The sequence below is a fragment of the Narcine bancroftii genome, chromosome 2, assembly GCF_036971445.1.
Source record: "Narcine bancroftii isolate sNarBan1 chromosome 2, sNarBan1.hap1, whole genome shotgun sequence".
Lineage (NCBI taxonomy): Eukaryota > Metazoa > Chordata > Chondrichthyes > Torpediniformes > Narcinidae > Narcine > Narcine bancroftii.
Window position 1 is genome coordinate 145,170,813 of NC_091470.1, and position 18,798 is coordinate 145,189,610.

The 18,798-nt window shown below is 41.4% G+C and overlaps 1 protein-coding gene across 9 annotated transcripts in view; it reads right to left on the bottom strand.

Annotated features, from left to right (window-relative positions):
• rerea (arginine-glutamic acid dipeptide (RE) repeats a) overlaps positions 1 to 17,296 on the bottom strand; it is a 502,370-nt gene extending 485,074 nt beyond the window's left edge. For 8 of the 9 annotated variants that reach the window (XR_011351646.1, XM_069918381.1, XM_069918386.1 and 5 more), the window contains exon 1: positions 17,199 to 17,296. The gene's annotated coding sequence lies outside the window, so the exon portion shown is untranslated. The remainder of the gene's footprint in view (positions 1 to 17,198) is intronic. The other variant, XM_069918382.1, reaches the window with a different exon arrangement.
• Positions 17,297 to 18,798: the final 1,502 nt, after the last annotated feature.

The window sequence follows — 18,798 nt, forward strand, 5'->3', positions numbered from 1 at the left end:
TTGCTCAGAAAACAAATTTGAGTTGGACTGTTTAGCACAGTGGATTAACATACTGCCCCCTTTCATCTGAGACTAGGGTTCAGATACAGGCCAGACTGATGAGATGAAAGGCTCCTCTCATTCTGCCAGCTGTACAAATTCAGAGTAAAATGAGTTTGAACATCTTAACTAAATTAGCTACATTCCTGTGGCCCACCAATCCACAGTGCTAACTGCATGAAGTTATTGTCTGACTTATGCACAGTGCAAGAATAGCAGGTATAGGAAATAGAAATGGTCAGTGACACACAAATGTGGCTGAATAGGGGGAAAGTGTGCAGGGTGAGAAAATGTTATGTCATTGGAAGAAAGAACAACAGAAATGAGCATTACTTAAGTGAAAAAAAATATAAAAAGGTGCAGAACTAGGGAGGTTCTTGTCCATGAAAAAACACAGAAATGCTGGAGATCTCAGCTGGTCTCTCAGCGAACATTGGAGTTAAAGATATATTACGAACGTTTCGGGCTCGAGCCCTTCTTCAAGGAAAAAGAAAAGAACAAGAACCCGCGAGACTGGCCAGAGGAGAAGTCCAGACCAACAAAAGGTGTGGATTGGATTTGGAGGAGAAGTGAGAATTGATTTTGGCTCTGTGAAAGGAGACAGAGGGAAAAGGGAAGAGATCAGTCTTTATTCGTACACCTTCCTGTTCTTTGATTATTCCTTGAAGAAGGGCTCAGGCTGAAATATCGGTCATATATCTTTTCCTGCAATGGATTCTGCAAGACCAGCTGAGTTGCTCCAGTATTTTGGGGCATCTTTATGATAATCACAGTTTCTGAAGACTTTTGTGTTTCACTCGTCTCCATAAAAGTGCTGCAGGTGACATGGAACACAAATCAAATGTTTGCCCTAACTTTAATGGTGACGGGGAAAAACCTTACTGCAAATACACTAGGTACTAATGCGGCTTCAGCCAGAGGAGTGTGAAATATTTTCGTCCCTGTTTAAAGAAAGCTATTATTTCACAGGAGTTCAACTTAAATTATCGCAGAAATGGAGGGATCATCCTACAAGGAAAAGTTAAACAAACTGGTAAACTGTGCGAATGAGAGGCAATCTAATGAAAACACACGATTTTCTTTAAGAGGATGGCTCTTCTCATGGGAGAATACAAAAGCACAGGGCATGACCTCAGATTATGGGAATACTGATTTGAGATGAAGAATTTATTTCAGCTAGTTGAGTTTTTGGAACTCCTTGACACACAGAGGCAGAAGCTGTAAGAATATTTAAGACTAACATGGACAAGTTTATAATCGGAAGGTCAGGTAGAAAGGGCAGGAAAGTGGACATGGGGAATAATGGATCAGCCATCATCCTGTTGAATGGCACAGCAGGAAAGGAAGGGGCTGAATACGAGATGCTGATTCCTGCTTTTCGTTTCATGGAAAGAAATTCCATCCTGCCTAAATTCAAATAATTCTATTTTATGACATTTCATTTACCCCTTGGCAAACTTGATTATTAATAATGTTAAAAAAAATCATGCAAACAAATAATGTGGACACAATAGGATTTCTTGGTTACCTCCGTACTTTCACTCACAGCTTCTTTTACCAAGCTTTTGGTTTCTTGTGGCAACTTCTGATATTTTAAAGCACTCCCACGAAGCACACTGGGGTGCATTTACGACAACAAATCTGCTTCATGTATGGGTGAGAAGTTGCTATTAGTAGCACCATAGAATCATAGAGGAAACATTGCTTGACCAAATAAAGGATGGGAAATGCCATTTTCTTCATTCCACTTCTTGCCACATATTGATATCTAACTTTTTTAACTGAATGTCTGAAAAAGCCAGATATCATCTGGCATAAATTTTAAAAACTAATATTCTGGCTGAAATTATCTTTCCTTACATCATTTTACAGGGCAACATTTGTATGTTGCAAAGATCAATTGCTGCCAATTTGAAACCTGAAATTAAACTTGATTTGGTGACAAATGAAATTTGGGCCATTCCTTTTTCATTCAAATATATTCAAAATATCTCATTTACTTTTAAATTCAAGCAAAATATATTTGCATGAATTTATAACCCAACCACAATTAAAATTTTATGCAATTAGGGACTCTTGCCTAAACAATGCTATTTTTCAATTGTTCCAGACTCACTGTTAAGAATAACACTGAGTATAACACAGCTATTATGGTATTAATCAAGCAAGCTTCACATTTAGCACAAAAATCAGAAAGGAGAAACTGCACTATTGTTGTATCATCACCCACAGACTTGACACAAGTCACTTTCACACTTGCAAGTGATCCCAGAAATTAACTGCCAATCGGCCGTTAAAGTGCCGAGTGTGAAAGCAAAAAAGATTTATGGAGGGGTAATGTCCACGTCAGCTGCAGGCTCGTTTGTGGCTGACAAGTCCGATGCGGGACAGGCAGACACGGTTGCAGCGGTTGCAAAGGAAAATTGGTTGGTTGGGGTTGGGTGTTGGGTTTTTCCTCCTTTGTCTTTTGTCAGTGAGGTGGGCTCTGCGGTCTTCTTCAAAGGAGGTTGCTGCCCGCCGAACTGTGAGGCGCCAAGATGCACGGATTGAGGCGATATCAGCCCACTGGCGGTGGTCAATGTGGCAGGCACCAAGAGATTTCTTTAGGCAGTCCTTGTACCTCTTCTTTGGTGCACCTCTGTCACGGTGGCCAGTGGAGAGCTCGCCATATAACACGAATCTTGGGAAGGCGATGGTCCTCCATTCTGGAGACATGACCTACCCAGCACAGTTGGATCTTCAGCAGCATGGATTCGATGCTGTCGGCCTCTGCCATCTCGAGTACTTTGATGTTAGGGATGACGTCATCTGAAGCCGGTGATTGACGGCCTTGACCTCTCGTACAATCCCCGGCATCTCCAGACACCGGTGTTGCAATCAGGCAAATGTGAAACAGGTAATTGCATTATGGGATTGAAATAACCTAAGTTTTTGAGTGAGTGCAGGAACATGAAGGAAGAAAAGATTAAAATGAAGGTATAAACTTTGCTGAAAGTCGCAGCGAGGGAGAGAGAGGAAATAAATAGCAATAAATAGCAACAGCGGACAATTTTAAACAGCGTGGGAAAGTTGGTAGCACTATAGCGCACTATTTATAAGTGGGAAAAAGCAATGGCAGACCTCACTTCCCAGAATGCCATGCGGCAGAGAAACTCCTCTACAAATGCTCCATTGTTGCAGCGGTCACATAACCCTTTCACTGCCGCATGGAATTCCGAGAGGGCAGGTCCACCATCGCTTTTTCACAATAGTATTTATAAATTGTATGTGAGAGTGCTACCAACTTTTCCACGTTATGTAAATTGTGTGCTATAGTGCGACAAACTTTCCTATGTTATGTAAATTGAGAGCTAAAGTACTACCTTCTTTTCCACCCTGTTTAAAAATTGTCTGCTATTGCTATTTATTCCAAGTACTTTACCAGGGTCCTTTATAAAAGTTTATATAGGTTGGAATAAGAACAACAGGGGCTGAAGGGTTAATAATGTGCTGTACATGTTTATAATTAGGAATGATTAATTTTGTTCAAATATAAGATCAGGATTTAGGGCAGGTCCACCATCGCTCGATGCCTCATGACATCACCAGTAGAAGGTAGAACAGTCCTCACCCCGGGGATGGCTCCTTGCAAGTGTGAAAGCATTCACTGTCCCAGTTAGGAGTGATCAAGTCTGAAAAGCCAAATCCCCATTCCTATCCTGAGAAATTGAACAGCCAATTTAGTGGGATGCATTTATGGAGGGGTTTCTCCACCACACAGCATTCTGGGAAGTGAGGTCCTCCACTGCTTCCCCCCCCCCCCACAGTCTTTATAATTGTGTGCTACCAACTTTCCCACACTGTTCAAAATTGTCAGCTATTGCTATTTCCTCTCTCTCTACCCCTACCGCTGCGACTTTCCCACAGCAAAGTGTGAAAGGGGCTATAACTACAAATGAAGAACGTGAAGTTGTAGTATTCACAACTGAATGTGCCAAGACTAGCCCTGACCATTTAAGAGTAAGGGAATTTCAAGAATAAATGAATTGACAAGTAGACATACAGAGTCATTCCAATAGATAATTAAAATTATTTTTTGGAGAACTTGTATATTTTCATTTTGCCTCTCTCATCTTTCATTATCCTCTCACTTTGCTTTCTGCACTTGCTTTTTTTATAATGAATTAACTATTTTAACAGAGTCAACAGATTCATACTGCATACTTCAGACACTGCACTGGTCAGACATAGATCATCCATGTCCCTTCTGGTGGTTAACACATTGTATCAAAATTCTGATGATAGGAATTGTCACTCAGAACCCAAAAAAAGTCCATTGGAAACTGCAAGTGTCGTGTGTGCTTGCAGCTATCTGTCAATCAGGATTCTTGCTTGCTATTTGTATTTTTGGAAGTCTATTAAAGTAATAAGCATTTGAGGATTCAGAACAATTCACAGGAGAAACACACCCAATATCAAGTTATCCTCCCTTTGAAGGAATGTTGGTGTCATCCGAGTGTATGCTTAGGATTTTCCATGCATTAAAACAATAAATTCCAAAGTGTGATTACAAGTTAAGACAGCACCACCTTCTCACAATCCTTGATATCACTCCTCCTTACACCTCATTTGAACAGAAGCTGACATAAGGCTTTTTCAGGTGTATTCTATGCTAAGAATGCGCCTGAAGAAGCAGAAGCTTTAAATTGCCGTTCAGGTGACAGTGTTTCAAGCGCAATGCTGGCCACCTGAAGGACACAGCTGCACAGGATGCGGCTCTGAGCACACTCCGGCTCCTGGCCAGTGTCAGCTGTGATCAGCAGCCTGACCCTTTAACATCCGCTTTCAATCCGCTGCATTCAGGTGGCTGGGGGAGCCACTGAGCTGAGCTGATTCTCCCTCTCGGAGGAGGGTTACGTAGCTCGCCTCAAGAGCACCTCCTGCACATTCAGGTGGCCTCAAAATAGCCGCATATTGCTTAAATATGTGGCTTTACATGCGGGGCAATTGGCCACCTGAAAGTGCTAATTGACTCCAGCCTCCTTCTGGTCTTACTGGTTTTCAGACTTTATGTTTACTAGAGCCGTTTTTATGGTGTAACGCCACCTTGAAGGCAGCTCAATGAGAAGAAAAATGGAACCTATCTTTTTATGGAGAAAGCCTACAAGGCGGATCCAGCGTTGCTTTCTTACTGAGCAGCGTCTGGAGTCGTCTTTCAGGGCTGAGGGAGGTGGGGCGAATGGTGCAGTAGCCTCACCCATCATCGTGACGTCTTCCAAACGCACCGAGAAAGGAAAGTGGCCTACACTGGATATGGCAACCAAAGAGCAGGTAAGAACACCTATTCAAGGAGTCTTAGGACTCAGGCAAATCTCTTGTGCAACGTAATGATGTCAGCGTGACATCATCAGCCCACCCCTTCACAGTGGCTTTCAGCGGCAAAGCCTTCATGGAAGAGGTGGAGAGAGTCACTCCAACTCTCAATCTAACCTCCCAGTGAGGCGGATCGGAGCCTGCATCCTGAATCTGCCCTTGGAGCTTTCAACAAGGTGAGTTAAACAAAGCAATGTAAAGGCGGAGAATATCCATCTATGCATTTGCTTTTTTCCCCCACTATAAAAAGGCCTCATAACACAGTAAAGCATCTGCAACCAAAATAAATTCCAGATTCTTATCTTTGATTTTTACCTTAAAACTTAAAAATTACAAATTCATAAAACAAACATTTAAAAAAAAAATTAAAGAACAAATCTGACTAAATTAATATCCAACTAACACCATTGAACCAGGAATCAACTTGCACAGATCACATCAGCCAGGTATGGGAAGGAACACCTGGGGAACTAATGCTCAAGATTACTTCTATTTTCGACAAAGCAAAGCTGAACTATTCACTTGTCTTTAGTGAAAGAAAGTACAGGACTACACATGCGACTGAAATTAAGAAATCTTGAGTACTAACAGGAAATTTTTAACACATATCACCTTCTCTCCAAAACCAAGGTCACTCCAACCCCAGTATTGAGATGCAGTGGGCAGATAAAGTTTGCAGTTATGCACATTTGGAGGCCAAGTGTAAAGTCATTGTTGATTCATTCCTTGAATCCGGGGAAGGTTCACCAGTTTCCATATCTTGGAAGTCATACATCAGAAAAGGTAGGCATGAAATTGGAAAATTTACAACTACCCACAGGCTTTGGGCATCTGAGCAAAAAAGACAGAGTTCCACAGCATGGACACGGGCCCTCCAACTTGTTCATGCAACCAAGCTCATCTCATTTGCCTGCATTCAGCCCATATCCCTCTTAGATTCCTATCCACGCACCTGTTGAAGTGTGCTTTGAGCAGCCCAACTGCCCCATTTCTACCACTTCCTCTGGCAACTATTTACATACATCCACCAGCCTTGGGTCCCTTTCAAATCTTTCCCCTGTCCACCATAAATCATGCCCTCTAGTTTTAAATTCCCCTAACCTGGGAAGAAAGCAATGACTATTTTTTAAATCTGCACACTTCATGATTTTATAGCCTCTTTTATGTTCCCTTGCAGCCCCTTACACTCCAAGGAGAAAAGTCCCAGCCCATCCTAATAATTCAAGTCTATCAGTCCCTGAAACATTTGTAAGAATCTTTTAGACGTCCCTTCCACCTTCACATTTTTCCTCGAGCTGGTAACAAAAACTGCATCAATATTTCAAGTGTGGTTTCACCAACATTTTGTGCAGATGTAACATGATGCCCTAATATTTTGTTCTCAATGCCCAGATTGATGAACTGTTCTCTCTAAGCTGAGAAACCAGTGCATAAAGTAAATTAATGTGTGCACAAAAGATCAGTTACCAAAGATAATGTAGTAATTAATAATTATACTTATTGAAAATAATCTCTTAACTGTTCCTGTTAAGTAGTTAGTTGGTTAAATAAGTAGTTAATCTTCCTTGTATTATATTAAAACATGCCAATATAGTTTTATCAGCCATGAGAGAGAGTCTAAGCCAAAATTATCTTGAAACAGTTTCAAGTTTACATTGCACAAGCATTCAGTGGACACATACTTTTGTCACAGGAAAAAAAAGATTTGCACAAGATTTTTGTGCACACTGACTACTAAAAATTAGAGGGAACATTGTTTGCCACACTGCCGAAAAGTATCTATATCACGTCTCTTTTGCAACACTCCCCAGGGCCCCACCATTCACAGAGTAATTCCTTCCCTGGTTAAACCTACTGAAGTTAAATTCCATCTGTCATTTTTTTGGCTCACTTTCCCAGTTTATCTAATGTTGGCAGTGACCCCTGCTCTCCTGTATACTGTGGAGATGTGGAGACACAGGTTCTCCAGAGCAGAATTAGCACACACTGCAGTGATTCCACTGGTCTTGCCTCCTCAACAAACTCGCTGTTGATATAAGCAAATCAATGTCTTGCTACCCTCTCAGGTCTAAATCTTCAGCAGAAGTTCTAATGAAACTCAGTCTTGATGGGAAGGCCACTTTACTAACGTGAAGAACCCCACATTTTCAAAACGGGAACTTTACTCCAGAGTCAGTCACAGCAAGACATTTCCAAGAGGTCAGAGAAACTTGCTTCAAGATGGTGTGAAAAAAAAAGAATGTTCTCAAAAGTATCCCTGAAAATTCCAGTCAGTCTCATTGAAGAGGTCGGAAAATGGAAAAGTAACATCTGCTATGGCACTATGAACCTGGGGCTTTTCCTAATCAAGAGAATACAGTAATCCAGTAAATTTCAGAGTGAACACACCATCAGCATTTGCAGCCACATCTACAACAGACTCCAGGAACCACATCGGTTTCATCAGCCTTCTTAGAACGACAACTCGAGTGAGAGCAAGTCATCCACAATCCTGGTAGAACAGCCTAAGCAGTACAATAATCAGGATTACATCATCATTCAGATGAGCACATAAAATCTAAAGGCATTAACACTGAGAAACAAAGGGATCTGTTCCTTTTGGAGAGGGGGAGGGGGTGTAGGTGGAAAATGTATGAACCCCATTACCACCACTATGGCTAAATATCAAGAAATGTGGGGAACTGACAGTTGCTCTCTACACAAAGGTCTCAAATTTTAGGATGAAATCCAAATATATATACTGTTGTATATACTGTATACAACTAGCAATTAAAGTGAGGGAAAATGGGAGAGGGCAAATCAGAAAAAGACACTTAAAAATCTTTCAATACTGACCTCAGACCTTTCTACATTTCACAGTTGTCTCAGGTAAAATCCTAACTGGTCTCAATGTTTTTACATATAGCTTACTTTTTTCCCCATTTGGATTTGTCTCACCTACCTTCCAGAGTGGCTGTTCACACAGGACCAAAACACAAAATATCTGGATATCACCGCGGGTTTAGACTGAATACCTGAAGTGTGGTATTTACGTAGGCTGGAAATGGGATGCAACTGCGTCAACCTTGATGTATAACCTGCGTGGGACTTAAAGCGTTGCTGTATCAACGTTTTATTCAATGGATATAAATTCCCTGCCTTTTAGATCCCTATATTCATTCTTCAGGACAATGTTCAGACATTTTCTGCCCTTTACGATTTTTTGCATTCATATAAAAACATGTCAGTGCAAGAAATGACCGCCTTTGTCAACCCTGCATAGCAGATGGCACCAATTATCTTTAAAGTTTATTGCAGCCCCTCTTATGAAACATTTGCCCAATTTTCTTCCCCAATTATTTGGGGACGCATTGAACTTTACTGCATGACTATTGTTGGAAATGAGTGTCATGTAATGGGGACTAGTGCCTTGGGTTTAACCTGGTCCCCTCTTCAACATCAGCAACTGCTCGGCCCACCAGACCGTTCAGAAAATGCCCCAGTAATCCCCAGGGCTTGCAGGTCAAGTGTTCAAATCCCCCTTCAGCATCAACAGTTATATATCTGATTCTGAAAGGAAGTAAAATGATAATTCATCCCTTAAACTCCCAGATTGGTTTTAAAGAAAAAAAAATCTTTCAATTTCTAAGGGATAACATGCAAGATCCACGTTATAGGGAGATTGGACGGGTACTCGAAATACATGGAAATAAATATCTCATGATAATAAGCACAAATGTCCCCAATAATGGAACAGGTTTAAATCCAGTGTTTCCTGGGATTACCATGGATTCCAAACAGACTGTGAGCTTTCGGGACCCATGCTAATGCCCAAGACACTCGGGTCTGCAGTCAGCGCTACTGCATCGTGCGTCATATGAATACATCCTATTCATTAGCCCGTTGCTGCAGATTACTTTCAGTTCAGTTTAGACTGCAGGCATTCCGTAAAAATTTCTCGGGGTCCAGGACGTAAAAATTTCAGATCAGGAATGAGTCCCTCATTTCCGTTCTGATCTTTTTACATGTCTGCGTTCTGGAAATTTGGGAATAATTTCCCAGAACATAGCAGCTGTGTAAAAAACGTAAATGACTTATTGTTTAGTGTGAAATCTCAATAACAAAGCAATAGGGTAGATCTAAAGACATGTTGGTACTTAACCCATCTGCAGGTGGGAAAGTAACTAGCATTTCTCATCATGTGTGGTCTGGTGAATTTTCACTGGATGCTACTGTTAAATGGCACTCTTAAATTACCATCCTAGCGACACCACAGTTTGACAAAGTTTCAAGCAACCACTGGCAACATCAAACGAGACATGAAATTCAATGTTTAGTTTGCCTTAAATAACTTGACAGGTTGGTTGCACAAGATCTATTTGCCAATAGCTTGGAGCACAAAAACACCTCAAAAGGTACCTTTTATATTTGCTCAAGTGCTGGTGATGACTGTCAGAATGAAATAAGAAATGGGAGTCAGAATAGATATTTGCCCCTTCAAATCTGCTCCAACAAGATGACAACATTTGTAGATGAGAGTGTGTATATCAGTAGAAGGAACATAGTATAAATAGTTATCTTAAGACTGTAAATATTTTTAATCCAGACTGGGGTTGGTAAATGAGATAGGATTGTAAATGTGTAACTTAGGTGATCCGAGAACTCTTGCTGTAACAGGTCAAGTATACCATGGTGAAGAAAGAATCGCTTTGTCCACATCTCCTGTATTAGCGACCAACATTTACAGTCGAGACATGAATAATAAAGTGATGTCAATGGGGATGGAAAGGGCCCTGCAGCCTGAATTATGCAAGTCTTCGGCTTGAAGCAAACTTAGTTAGGTATGAAATCTGGACAAATATTTAAACAATACGATTGAGTGGTGACCGCAGGTTCTGGGTATTGTATATTGATGCGGAGATGCCATTTTAAAAGATTTCACCCCTCCCCCCCCTCCACTTTATCCTTCACTACAGAACAGGATATACAAAGTGATGGAACACAACTGCCAATAATCTGCTTCGTCTCACATCTTTCTAGCTGAGATGTTAACTTTGTGAATGATCACCCTTCATTATTTTACAATGCTGTTATGACAAAAAGTCTTTAATGAGAGTTTGTAAAGTGGAACAGAGACAAACTGGATTAATCATCAGTCTCTGCTCAATCAACTAATCTTTACTAGTACATAGATAAGGCCAATCTAATTATCCTCATTAACTAAGGGAGCAAGTTAAGTCTCAGTTCTGAAACACACATTTCCAAACAAAAGACATAAAAGTAAAAACACAATGCTGGAGAGACTCAGATGGTCAAACGATGTACTTTATACAGCTTGAGCCCTTCATTAAGGTATAAGCAAAATGTAGGCAGGCACCCGAAGGGCTCAAGCCCGAAACGTTGGTTATCTTTGCTATTTCAAGTACACTGTTTGACCTGCTGAGTTTCTCCAGCATTGTGTTTTTACTTGAAACATAGTGTCTGCATTTTCATATTTTACTGTAAACCAACATAAATCTAGCCTGTGAAGGGAAAAATTATAATGCATATAACCTTCTGGAATGGCAGTCCTCCCAAAGAGACCAAGCATTAAAGGGAAGAAAAAGGGAGAGAATATTTTAAAGCTTGACACACACCAATAAACAAAGCCCAGAGTGTGAAGTAAGCAGTACGACTCTCATGCTCACCCTAACCCGCCACAGTTCAGACTTCCCCAGTGCAGTCCACTTGAACAGTCTCAGCAGAGAGGCCCCGCATATCGTCATACACTCCCTCGACATAATGGGATTACGTGGAGGGCGAGTGGGACAAAACGGGCTCCATCCATTTGAAAACTGAAAATTGACAACCGGTTAAGCCACTTTCTCTCCTTAAGTAACAGACATTGATTATCAATGGCATAAACACTAAAATTAAAGGATTTAATTTAAAATAAACAAATATATTAAATTTAAAGATGTTTATAGTCAAACAAATAAAAAGATCCTCTTGCAGCAGTCCTCTTCCACTGAAATAAATGGGGAAACAACCACTTCCTGCACTTGATCCAATTCAAACAAGATATGCAGGTGGATTCCCGGCTCAGTGGAAAACTGGCACAACATTGCGTTCCTATTCTAGATTCTGAGAGGAGTCCAGTGGATTGCAGACAGAAAAAAAAGCTAGGAATACTTGACCACATTCTCAGGTCTTCCACGTCCACACAGAAATCCTCAAGTTGTTGGTCTCTTGGGTAAATAACAGGACTGAGCTTTTGGGGGAGGGAATAGGGGGCACTGATGTTTGCCACAAAATTCAGCTCAATTTTGGCAAATGGAGTTCATCATCAATGAGACAATTTCAAAAACAAAGCCACCAACTGTTCAGTGCTCAGTTTCTGTTGTCTCCAAACATAAAAATTGAACCCCACCTCCACCGATAATAGTTCCAGCCCCATATCTTTAAGAAACAGTGCAATGTACAAAGTAGCTTCAATAAGTGATCTTCTGTAAATAAACAGAAATATTGACACAACCATTTTTACAAGTAGATTATATGCTCTAGATGGATGGATCTGTTTACAATAGATATGTTATCATGTGTCCCTTGATGTGCATGGCTCAGGGAAGTCAATCACATATAAAAGGTCAGAAAGCAAGGTATGAATACTTTTAAAAATACTAGGTGCAAGTTAACAAAATGTTTCCATGCAACACAAGTTGCAAACTTTTAAATGCTCAGTTCAAAATGCATACAAAAACCACATTACACTCCTTAACATCATTACAAGCTATTAACTTGAACTAATTTTTTGGAGAGCAATCATTGGGCAGATTTAACCAGCATATCAAAGATAATATTTTGGCATTTGAAATTGTGCTCATCTACTCTTCCTGTGTGCCTTTGAGCAAGTACCTACATATTTATGCAATCTAACGATTATTTGCATTTGAACACAAACAAAAGGAATGTCACACCCTTCCTACACATTCATGCAAAACCTAAAACACAAGCTGTATTTTTCATGATACAGCAGATGGTCAGGGACCAATTCCTAAGGTGCATGCAGTTCATTGCTCACTGGTTTTAAGCTTGTATGTACACAAATTGCAAAATGGCTCACACGTGCAGACAAGACAAAGAAAATAACTTGAGTTGCATTAACTACTGTTCCAATTAACTAAACATTTATCTCTTTGTAATGCCTCATGAATGAAAAAAATTCACATATTGTTTGTGAAAGTTATAATTCAAAATCATTTACAAACACCAGATGCCTTTAATAATTTTTGAGATAATTGGGGGAAAATAGTCCTCTCAGAGTAGTTTGGCTGGAACAGACACAGAGATGAGGATGAACAAGGCATGATGGTGTTTAAAAGAGGTCGGGATTTTTAAATCAAAGGCAAGCCTGCCAAGGCATGGATGCAGTATCATTTCAAATCAGCTCCATTTTACAATGGTCACACATTCATTTTCACAATTTCACACATCCTTGCTGATGACATATTTTAAGCTTATTTTCTTAAATATTAATAAAAATATCATTCAAAGCAGGATTTGAAATTAATCTGGATTATTAGCCCAGCAATAGAACCAGTGAGTTTTTGTTTTGAAACTACCCTCATTTAAGTTTCTTCATTTAGTTTATATGTTTCCCAGTTTTATTTACAAACCTGCAACTTTTATTAATGCTCTTCAGTTAGCTCAACTGTACAAGAGGACGAGGACAGTAAGACAGAAATGCAAGTTATTAAATTGCATCAAAAGTGGTAATATTTTGCTTGTCCGTGAACAGAGAAGTTAAAGGATCATTGAAAACAGGTTGGTTTTGCCATAGATCTCCACCTGTACAATTTTAAAAATGTATGCAAATCAGTCTTCATTTAAAATTAAGTTTTGGCTCACTACAGTCTCTCCTTATAAAAGAAATCTGTGATGATTATACATGGCCTTACCCACATTCAAAAAACTCATTCACACCACAGAAGGTTTTGCTCGTCGGACTTTGATCATTTTATAAATACACAAACAAATTATGTTTTAAAACCACATGCGCTCATGGCATCTGACTCGTTTTTGAATGTCAGTTGTGGGGAGGGTGATGTGGTAAGAAGAAAAAAAGAGAAATGAAAAATGGTGCTCAAAATCAGAAGTTCAATCCTTGGTCGGGTTCATGATGTGTTAGTGGAATGTACATTGCAGAAAAGGGAGGGGGGGGGAAATCAGATGTCAGACACGAAAAGGACCAGGCTCAGCCACGATGCCTCAGAACTAATATGCACTATCAAGTTCCGTAAACAAAACAAAAGGTACCCGGAGTTCACCTATGAAATTAAGGCATCAAATCGATGCTTTCAGTAAATGAAGGAAGAAAACTGGACGAGAAAGAAAATCACAAGGGCTTGCACAGCCCTTCAGACATGCTTCACCACACGGCTATTTATTAAGTAATATATAGCTGCCATGTGGGAATTTGTCCTTTGTGGCAGGTCAGTGTCATAAAATACATACTTTAGATCTTTCACCATGACAGCTGCTATGCCCTTCATTCCACTATAGCCATCAGAAAAGCAGCAGCAAACAATAGATCCAACAGCACTCTAACCACCAGCAAGTACAAAAAGCACACTACCACAAAAACAGCTGTGTTGGAGTAAGTTACAAACTGTAACCCAATCTTAGGGGCTTGAATCAGTTGATGTTCACAAACCACTGAACTCCGCTCTCACACTTTATGAAAGCTGAACCCCTTGATTGTATTACATCCTGGCAGTACACAAGCACTCAGTTTCACAGTGATTGTGGGACACATCTTGAAATGTGCAAAGCCTCTGTTTACATATAGATAGCATTCAATTTTAGTATCAGCTCTTAAAGCATTAGTCACAGCATTTTGTCATTGTCACCGCTGGAATTCCTGTTCCTTCAGCATGTAGGAGTTACATCTGTTCTACAATTTGCTGCCTGACATTTGTTTTGAAGAGAAATATAAATGTATAAAAATATAGTGCAATGTTTTCTTACTTCATGTTTTCCACTGACTTAATTGTGCATATTTTCAAGAATGTTGACAATACTATTTTGGTATGCAATTTCACATGTAACACCAAACTTCAGCCACCAACAGAAACACATATTTACATTCAACAATCCAAATGTTCAATGACAACAATGAAATACTCACAACTCACAAGTTCATCTCAATTCATGACCTGTACACAGTATTATCAGTTCTAAAACCTAATTGTTGTAATTTCCCTGGCATAATAATAAACCCAATGCTGATTCCTAAATGGAAAACTAATTAAAATAATTTCTGTCACAAAGAACCACCAAAAAGAGCATGCACAGAAGCTTAATACAAATTGAGTTTAAAAATAAAACACTGCTGTTCCTAATCTTCTCAGTGAACTTACAAATTATAATTCTTGGCTAATTTTGTTGGTATTCAGCTTTCATATATGATTGTAATAAGGCTACTCATTTTTTTCTTTTAAAAGGTGATAATTTTGGACAAAAAGGAAATGAAGACTGTTCACACTGCCAGCATAATTAAAAAAACAAACACAGCACTCAGTTTTTGGCCCGGACAGGTAGCCAGGTTGAAACAACCATTTCATGTCTAATCCACACAAGTAACACTTGATCTAATTCCCACACATTCTGTCAGGCTTGCAACCCTACATTCTTCACCTCTCAAATGGAAAACACAGAAGCTGGGGGGGGGGGGGGTTGGGGGAGTGAGTGGAAGCACAACTAACAAGGCAGTTTCTCAGACAGCATTGGCCACATCAGTAACAAATAATGATCAAGGATTGAGAAACCACACCAAAAAATAACCAGTAAATCTCCACAAGTGACATTCAGGCACCAATTCAGCTCATGATTATTACAACAAAATCTCACTGGGGAAAGGGACATTTTGGAGAATGAGGCTGGAGGAGCAGGGGAATGTTAAAGGGGATTAAAGTTGAAGAACACAATCAGAAAAAGTGTGGGAGACAGAGGAAGGAGTGCATGCAGGCAGGAACAAGAGTGGAGCTGAGTGCTTTGCTGATCAGTGGGAATGGGAGTCAGTGCACACAGGCATCAACAGAGGAGCAAGAGCATGTGTGAATCAGAGTGTGCTTAAGCACTGCAAATCTATGGTTGTGAATGTGCACATCTGCAGGTACATGGATGTGAGCAAGGATATGAGCATATGATTATATGTACGACCACATCGTGAGCTTGAAAATGTGTCCAAAGGAATAAACAAGTGTGAAAACGAGAGAAAATGTGAGTAAATGCACAAGAACATGCAAAAGTGGACACAAATGAGCTTGGTAGTGCTAGTGAATGTAATGAGTGCATGTTTGCATTCACAAGGTAACGTGTGAGATTAAATGAGCTTATGTAATCAAGTGTGTTCGTGTGAATGAATGGGGTTGTGTTTTTACACAGCGCTGAATGAGTTTGTGACTGAATGCACGTGTGAGTGAACATCAGTGCATGTGTTTATGTGCAGTAAACCACAAAAGTATGCAGATTCTGTCATTGTACAAAAAACAGCAGAAGGAACTCAGCAGGTCTTGCAGTGTCCATGGGAGGTAAAGATATATTCCCGACATTTCAGGCCTGGGCCCTTATTCCCCTGAGTGAATGAGTGTGTATGTGCACATGGACACGAATGGATGCACGCGATCTGTATTTCTGTAGAGCACTGCATTCACAAAAGACTGCATTAGTCTCCATTCGTATTTCTCAGCTATCGTCCATGAGTTTGTTCAAGGTGGTTCAAGGAGAGGATAAATAATACTTATTTTGTCCATACAAAATGCGAAACAAGATTGTAAACTTGATGAAAATATTGAAAATTCTCAAAACAGTTCCCATCAAAACAAAGGTCCTGTTAGTGGTCTGGGAAGGGGCTTGAGCTACCCTTCCCCCACAATCCCAAACTGGTACACATCATGGACTTGCAGTGTGCTATAGATGGTCCACACTCGGTAAAGACTTAAGGGGGTCCATGAGTGAAAAAATGTCTGAGAACCACTGGTCCACAAACATTTACTCTGTTCTTCTGGATTATTGGTGACTGCGTTCATCCACCAGAGTGTTTCTGCATGTCTGCGTTCATGCACTCAATCATGTTGGCCCACGTGACTGTCTGCATGTGACTGTGCGAGCATGCTCGGCCATATAACTGTGTTCATGCATGGGATGTTTGCATGCAATTGTTCATGTGATTCCATTTGTGACCTGGTTGACTGCTTGTAAGTGTGTGATTTTATCTGTCCTCAACACTGACCACGATTTTTCTGAGTGATTACTTTTTACTATTTTTTTTAACCTATGATTGTTTGTCCACATGACCAGCTTAGTAATCACAGGTTTGTGCATGTGATCTTGTTTATCCTCGTGTCCCTCCAGCTCTTAAATCATGGCCATTGCCATCTGCCCTATTGACCCTCTAGCTCCATGACCATCACTGTCCCAGTGACCCTCTAATCCCTTGACCGTCTTTGCCCCAGTGACCCTCGAAACCCCAGGACCCCCCCCCCCCCCCCCCAGGACTCTTCTCCACCCCTGGCAGGGCCCCTGAATGAGTGTGCCCAAGTGAAATGCAGGTTCATGAGTGAAAACGCGGCCCCCAAGGTCTGTGAGTGAGTGTGTGCGCGCAGATCTGGGAGTGTCCGGGGGTGAGTCGTGCCTTTGTGTCTGAGGGTGTGTGTGTTTGGGTGCTGGTGGGGGGAAGTTGTGAGGACTGAGTCCCAGACACGATGCAGCACAATAACCCACCCCCCCTCATCCCCCCTCATCCCCTCCCCTCCCCTCCACCCTCACCCTTCGGCCCCTTTCCTTACCTTGCGTCCCTCTACCACATGAGCGCTGAGGGTGCCTGCAGCCTCACAAGGAAGAGAAGGGGAAGAGTTGGTGGAGATTGCATCTGTCCCGGACTAATTCCCCCCCCCTCACACTCTCTCTCTCTCTCCCCCCCCCCCTCGCCTCGCCCCCTTGCCCTCTCGCCGCGCTCCCCTTCCTGTTTTGTTGCTGTTGATGAGGGAGACGGGCAGGCTTCCCAGAGTGAGGGACCTGAACCCAGGGTAACACCGTAACCACAGGACACCGCGCACCCCACAGCAACCGTCGCGCTCATTGGCCCGCGCCCGCCGCCCGCACCCGCGCCCGCCAATCAGCGCCAAGGAGAAAGAGGACTGAATTGATTTAAAAGCTCTGAGTCCGCAAACAACTGTTCCAGTCGGGTGGGAGAGGCTGCGGATGCCGCGGAGCGGGGAGCGTGGAGCGGGGGGCGGGGAGCGGGGGGCGGGGGGCGGGGGGCGGGGGGAGAATTTGCTGGGGCTTTGAAAGTGGAGGCTAAACTGTGATCTGTGGGTGCAGGTTAAATCCGGGGTTGCAAATACTGGGGTTCAACTGGGATCCGGGGTTGCAAATACTGGGGTTAAACTGGGATCCGGGGTTGCAATTACTGGGATTCAAACTGGGATCCGGTGTTGCAATTACTGGGGTTCAAACTGGGATCTGGTGTTGCAAATACTGGGGTTAAACTGGGATCCGGGGTTGCAAATACTGGGGTTAAACTGGGATCTGGTGTTGCAAATACTGGGGTTAAACTGGGTTCTGGGGTTGCAAATACTGGGGTTAAACTGGGATCCGGGGTTGCAATTACTGGGGTTCAAACTGGGATCTGGTGTTGCAAATACTGGGGTTAAACTGGGTTCCGGGGTTGCAAATACTGGGGTTAAACTGGGATCCGGGGTTGCAATTACTGGGGTTCAAACTGGGATCTGGTGTTGCAAATACTGGGGTTAAACTGGGATCAAGTTTTATGAATATGGTAGTTATATTGACATCAGCAGCTGCAAATATTAGAATTCATTTGTGATTTAGGGCTGCAATTACCTGGGTTAAACTTTTGTAGAGGCTGTGACATCAGATTCAAGCTGAGTACTGGTGTTGGAAATACAGGAGTTAATGGGAACATGGTGAATAACGTTGTGTTAAACTGAGAAGAAAGGACAGATTATGGAATTGGATGAGAAGGTGGAGGCTCCAAACATCGGGATCAAATGAGAAGAGATATTAAAAAAAGTAGTGTGATGAAATCAGAAAATAAAGGCTGTCAAAAAAGGCCTTAAACTAGGAAATGGAGGTTGTAAATGCTGAGATTAAAACTGGGAGAGTGTATATTTCAGGAATATAGCAATTGGACTTTGCAAATACCAGGGTTAAATTATGAACAGATGCCAAAAATGTTGGTTTAAGATGGGCACAATTTCTCATACTTTATTTGAGAAAGTTTTGGTCACAAACTGTCATTTTTGTATTCTCATCAATGCCACTTCCCTTTTATCAAACATTTGTGAGCTGTGTGCTTCACAAAATCATTATCCCCCGATCCTAACCCTCTTTGACAAAGTGATGATGAGGCTTTGGCTTCGTGCA